This window comes from Oxyura jamaicensis, chromosome Z (assembly GCF_011077185.1).
Source record: "Oxyura jamaicensis isolate SHBP4307 breed ruddy duck chromosome Z, BPBGC_Ojam_1.0, whole genome shotgun sequence".
NCBI classification, from domain to species: domain Eukaryota; kingdom Metazoa; phylum Chordata; class Aves; order Anseriformes; family Anatidae; genus Oxyura; species Oxyura jamaicensis.
Window position 1 is genome coordinate 45749704 of NC_048926.1, and position 6348 is coordinate 45756051.

General features: G+C 37.5%; 1 long non-coding RNA gene across 1 annotated transcript in view; it reads right to left on the reverse strand.

The window, feature by feature from the left end:
• Positions 1 to 405: 405 nt before the first annotated feature.
• LOC118156660 overlaps positions 406 to 6348 on the reverse strand; it is a 21634-nt gene continuing 15691 nt past the window's right edge. The window contains exon 3 of the long non-coding RNA XR_004746368.1: positions 406 to 641. This is a non-coding gene — a long non-coding RNA (uncharacterized LOC118156660). The remainder of the gene's footprint in view (positions 642 to 6348) is intronic.

A 6348-nucleotide genomic window follows, 5' to 3' on the forward strand; every position in this document is an offset into this window, starting at 1 on the left:
GAGAAGAGGAGGCTCAGGGGAGACTTTATTGCTCTCTACAGCTACCTGAAAGGAGGTTGTGGGAACTGGGGCTGGCCTCTTCTCATAGATAACCAGTGATAAGACTAGTGGGAATGACCTCAAGTTCCTGCAGGGGAGGCCTAAGTTGGAAATTAGGAGATATTTCCTCTCAGAAAGAGTTGTTAGTCATTGGAATGGGATGCCCAGGGAAGTCGTGGAGTCTCCTTTACTGGGGGTGTTTAAAAAAAGGTAGGACATGGTACTTAGGGACGTGGTTTAGTGGGTGATATTGGTAGTAAGGGAATGGTTGGACCAGATGATCTTGGAGGTCTTTTTCAACCTTAATGTTTCTATGATTCTATGATTTTATGATTTTAATGATTTTAAACTAAGACAGAAGAGATTTAGATTAGATATTAGGAGAAAGTTTTTCACCCAGAGGGTGGTGAGGCACTGGAAAAGGTTGCCTAGAGAGGTTGTGGATGCCCCATCTCTGGAGGTATTCAATGCCAGGTTGGATGCAGATCTGGGAAGCCTGCTCTAGTAGTTGGCCACCCTGCCCAGAGCAGGGAGGTCGAAACTATGTGATCTTTAAGGACCTTTTCAACTCAGGCCATTCTATGGTTCTTTGATTCTATGATCTTATGATCCTATGATTCTGTGATTCTGTGATTCTCTTCCCTAGCATCCTATCACTGGTCAGCAGAGAGAAGAGATCAGTGCCTGCTCCACCGCTCCCCCTCGTGAGGAAGCTGTAGACCGTGATGAAACCTCCCCACCGTCTCCTCTTCTTCAGGCTGTACAACCCAAGTGACTTCAGCCACTCCTCATACATCTTCCCCTCTAGACCATTTACCATCTTTGTTGCCCTCCTTTGGACACTCTCTAACAGCTTTATATCTTTCTTATACTGTGGTGCCTAAAGCTACTCACAGTACTGATGGTGGGATTGCACCAGTGCAAAGTGGAGCGAGACATTCCCTTCCCTTTACCAGCTAGCAGTGGTGTTCTTGATGCACCCCAGGGTACGGTTGGCCCTCCTGGCCACCAAGGCACACTGTTCGTGTTCAGCTTTCTTGTCAATCAAAACCCCCATATCACTTTCCGTGGGCTTGCTCTCCAGTATCTTGCCTCCGAGTCTGTATACATATTACCAGGGTTGCCCCTTCCCAGGTGCAGAATTCATCACTTGCTCTTGTTACACTCCATATTTTTGGTGATTGCCCAGCTCTAATTTGTCCTGATCTGTCTGCAAGGCCTCATCATACTTGACAGAGTTAGCAGCTCTGCCCAGTTTGGTATTGTCTGCAAACATGTTATAAAACCTTTAAGTCCTTCATCCATATTGTTTATGAAAACATTGAAGAGGACTGCTCCTAAAATGGAGCCCTGAGGAACCCCACTAGTGACAGGTCACCAGCCTGGTGTAACTTCATTTACAAGAACCCTCTGGGCCAGATGCATCAACCAATTTTTCACCCATCTTATTATGCTTCCATCTGGTCATTCTGTCCAGAATGATACTGTGAGAAACAATATCAATGTCTTTACTGAAGTCCAGAAAGATTACATCGACTGGCTTCCTCTGGTCAACTAGCTAGCTGATCTTTTCATAGGAGGAAATAAGGTTGTTACGAGGAAATAAGGTAGTTAGACATGTGAACCCATGTTGGTTCTGACTAATGGCTTTGTTGTCCTTTATGTGTTTTTCAACAACTTCCAGAATAATCTTCTCCATATTTATGAGTGCAGAAAAGAGCCCAGACAAAAAGAAACAGTAAAAGTCTAACATTAGAAACAAGACAAAAGCAAAGTCCACTATTTTTCTAATGCCAGGGACTCTGCAGAAGGCACAGTCATGCAGACAACAAGTACTTCTAATATAAAAACCTCATCTTCTTTATCCAGGGGAAAGGTTCACTTTAAAATAACACTTTGTAAGGAAAAGTTGCACATAGTGCAGAGAAGTGTAAAATCGAAGTTGATCCTTCATGTGTTTCCTCTGTGCTCAGAAGAACAGTTATAGGCCTGGAAATGAAACATAGCTACAACTGCTAGAAAATGTATGGACCAGTCATAAGACTCACGTGTTTTGTGTGGTGTTTCTGAATCTTTTACTGAATTCAAGAGTGCAGAATTTTGTGTTAAAACATAAAAAATATATAGGTGGTGATAAAGCAGAAAGGTGTAAAAAAGCTTAAATGTTTTATGTTGCTAGAGAAATGGAGGATGAAGAGGTAAATTACACTAATATAAATATATACAATATATACAATATATATAACAATACATAGTTCAGCTATTAAGCTGAACAAAGAGTCTTATTGGTATTTTTTTTTTATTTTTATTTTTTTAAATTTAATTTAATATTTTATGATCTTATTTTATTTTATTTATTTTATTTTTATTAACAAAGAAAATACATTTTTTAAAAATTAGCTTTAGTCTGATACCAAGAAATGTAGATAGCTACAGGCTGGGGATATACTAATTAAAACCTGTTATCAGACTAACTTTAGGAGTTCCAGTTTGGCTGGGATCTATGACCAGACTAGAGTGCATGATGACACAAAATGCAATAGTTAAATAAGATACATGTTTTTAATAATAATAACAATAACTATAACTATAATAATAACAATAACTATTGTCTTCAGCAATTAAACATTTTTACCTTAAAAATCTCTGTTCTTCCAGGTTGTTTTTCCCCATCTTCTTCCTCTGAGAGGAAGTTCTTCACTCAGAGAATGGTGAGGTACTGGAACAAGTTGCCCAGAGAAGCAGTGGATATCCATCTCTGGAGGTGTTCAAGACCATGTGGAATGAGGCCCCACGCAACCTGATCTAGTGGGTGACATCCCTGCCCATGGCAGGGGTTTGGAACTAGGGAACCTTTAAGGTCTCTTCCAACCAAAGCCGTTTCATGATTCTATGATTCTATAGTTTTTCCATGTTCATTCTTCAAGTCCTTTTGACAATGTTACTGCCATTCATGATTTCTTGCATACTATTGCATTAGTAATACTTTGTCATTTCTCCTTTCCTGTGTTTGTCTTCCCTGCGTTACAAGGTTCAAATACAAGTTTCAACAAAAGTGTTCCATAACTGTACACACACATGTATAGGTTTTTCTTCCAGTATTTCTGACCTTTTCTTAAACAGGGCAAGACAGTAGGGACATGGAAGGCCTGCTGTTAGGTACAGCTGTCAGAAGGCTGAATCACTAAGTTTTCATTTGGATTCTTTCATATGAGCATTTTAAAAATGTACTTCAAATTTTATCTGCATTTTTAATGAATAAAAATAGTCATGCTGGTGGAGTCTCCTGAATCTTCATAGTTGTCATTCAAGAACTCTTCTTGTAAAAAAAATATAATTTCATCATTTAGAAAACATACCAGTCTTAAAATTACTTCTTCAGAAACTGTTATGGACTCATGATACTTGAAAAGTCTGGTAAAGAAAATTTATCATCCATACTGGCTCTTGAAGCCTTTCTGCATATCTAGTAAGCAGTTTATATTTAAAACAATTGTTTGCGTTGATAAATGTTTAAAAAAATTCCAGAAATAGAGTCTGTGACAAGACACCTCTTCCCCCCCCAAAGAGCCATTCAGCAGAAATCAGCATTCAACTGGTTACTGGCAACAAGTAAAACCTGAGGAGAAATGTAACACTCGATTTTAGAAAGGAGGTAACTCTATGCACTTGGTCTCTGACTCTTAAGAGAGGCGTATTTTAACCTGTTTTCTTTAAACACTGGTGAAATAGTTATTGACCTCTTCCTCCCACAGAAATTGTTCTATCCAATAAAACATAAGAAATAATATCAACAACAACTATAATGATATGATAATGATGATGATTGATGATTGATGATGATGATAATGACAATAAACAACCTTCCCTGAAGAAGATTTGTTATTTTTCAGAAACAAAACAAAACAAAACACACACAGACACAAAACAGACTCAGGAGTCTTCTCTAGAATCAAATTATGATCAAATAATGCTGGAATTGCTAGGAAGAGTTGGGAGAGAGCATAAGAAAGACACTGATTTGTGCTTCAGATTTATTTTAATGTATTGAAGCCCACCACAATGGATTATTATTATTATTATTTTTTTTTTTTTTTCCCACCATCATTTTATTCCTCCTATTAGTGCAATGAATGCTGGATTCTAAACAGATTTTCTTCACAATGATATAAGCTTAATTCACAACTATTTGATGAAAAAAAAAAAAATCATTAAAAAAAAATTACTTAATATGACACAAATCTGTCCTGGTTATATCTGTGCAGAAAAATAAAAACTTCATTTAATTGTTATATAAAATATTTCAGTATGCTTTCACAATCCTTAGATTATTTGAAATTCTCCTAAAGCTATTCTTTTACTTCTCAAACCAAATATGTAAATAGTTGGCTTTTATTGTGACTGATGTTATCACCAGCTTTTAATTTTTATTCTGTTCCTGACAAAACTTTAGAATTGAATGCACTAAGCCTAAAGCCAAACCAAACCAAAGCAAAACAACAACAACAACTACAACAAATTACTTAGAGGAACTAAGGAGAAGTTAAAGATATTAGAAGCAAGTGATAACTTAGACCATCACTGATAATGGGCCATCTAGTATCAATATCATTTGATATATTCAGATTTAATACTGGCTTAGGAGTATGTTTTGTGTCCCTTCCATTCTTTTCCCTCCTCTGCCCTCCATTCCCCTCTCTTTCTCTCCCCTCTGCTCCTCTCCTTTCCATTCCTCTCCTCTGTTCTGGTGACAGTTTATGGTTGAAGTGTTTATTCCAGGTAATAAGAAAAACAAACTGATGGTGAACTCCATATAACTGGTATTTCATTATTTTAATTTCCAAAGATTTTTTAGGTTAATGCATCTTACTCTATAACGTGTCAGTATGAAAAAGAAACTGTAATAATCCTTTGCTATGATCATTTACCATCTGTCTCTGTCATCACTCTAACTGCACTGAATGATGTCATCTCCTGACAAATGAAGTCATGTACAGAAAAAAATATGTGTATCTTACGTGTTAATTTCCATAAATACTAATTATTCAACTTAGGGATGAAAAACGGGCTTGTCAACACTGAATATGCATTGAGATTAAATATTAGAAGTGAGGTTGCTGAAAGCCATTTAGCAGGGTTATGTTTCTGGATTCTCTTTTTCTACTAATAAATAACAAAAACTGATGCCGCATTCTGTGTTTAGATTTAAGTCTGTTGTGTCATTGCAATGACTGTCAGTTGCAGTGTCAGTAAAGCCAAAATAAAAGAAAAAAAAATATCTATTCAGATTTTCTAACTTTTGGCTAAAGGTGAACAACAGAAACAAAGCTGATAAAATTCACATGATGATAATCACAGGTGTCCCACAACAAAAGATAATATTATCAACTAGGTGTGCAAAAGTAGCACCTTTTATTTGCATGGAGTGTTTATAGCTCTTCTTAGTCTTGTCACACAATATTTACTGGCAACACCTGGTAGTCTGGTTTTGTGTCTTTGTTCTGCTGTGCCAGTAGTTTTTAGAAGTTTTAAGTTAAGGTCTGAAATACATGTCAGCACTGTTATGTGTGCTGTACTGTCCTCTCTCAGTTGACACAAGGGTTACTACACAGTTACCCCAGTGAATCCTGTAAGGCATTAATTTGGATCTGGTCAGACACTGGCTGTCAGGGTCTGATCACAGCATAGCTGCTGGAGGTTAGAAACAGAAAATGCAGAGAGACAGTCTTTCTTGTAATCAGTAAGGTAGTTTCAGATGACAGGGCTTACCCAGCTTGTACACCAGCTTCTGCCACCACAAACTTATAACTCGGGCCAGTGGCACTATGTGTTGCAGACCTCCCATAACTTTAAGGAGCCTTGCCATCTGTCATCTCCTTTCAGAGATCTCTCAGATGCAACTATATTCCAAGGAGGCTCTCATCTTGTATCCCATATAGCTGGTATTCACACTTACAGATAATCTCTTAGGTGTTCCAAATCAGTTTAGAGACTAGGGTAAATAAGTCAGACTGGGATACCCATCCTGGTCCCTATCTCACTGTGTTAATGCTCACAGTATCACAGAATCATAAGTGAGAATTAAAGTTGTGTTTTTTGCGGGGAAAAATTTCACTATCCTTGCATATTCAAAAGTGATTGCTCAGGCATAACAGTGGCATAACAGTGGGGGATATGTTAAGCAGATAAGGGGACAGCAGAAGCTCCCACTGTCCCAAAGTAAGGAGGATGGCTAAGAAAAACAAGACAAGAAGCTGAGGAATCAGAAAAGAAAAAAAGAAAAAAAGAAAAAAAAGAAAAAAAGAAAAA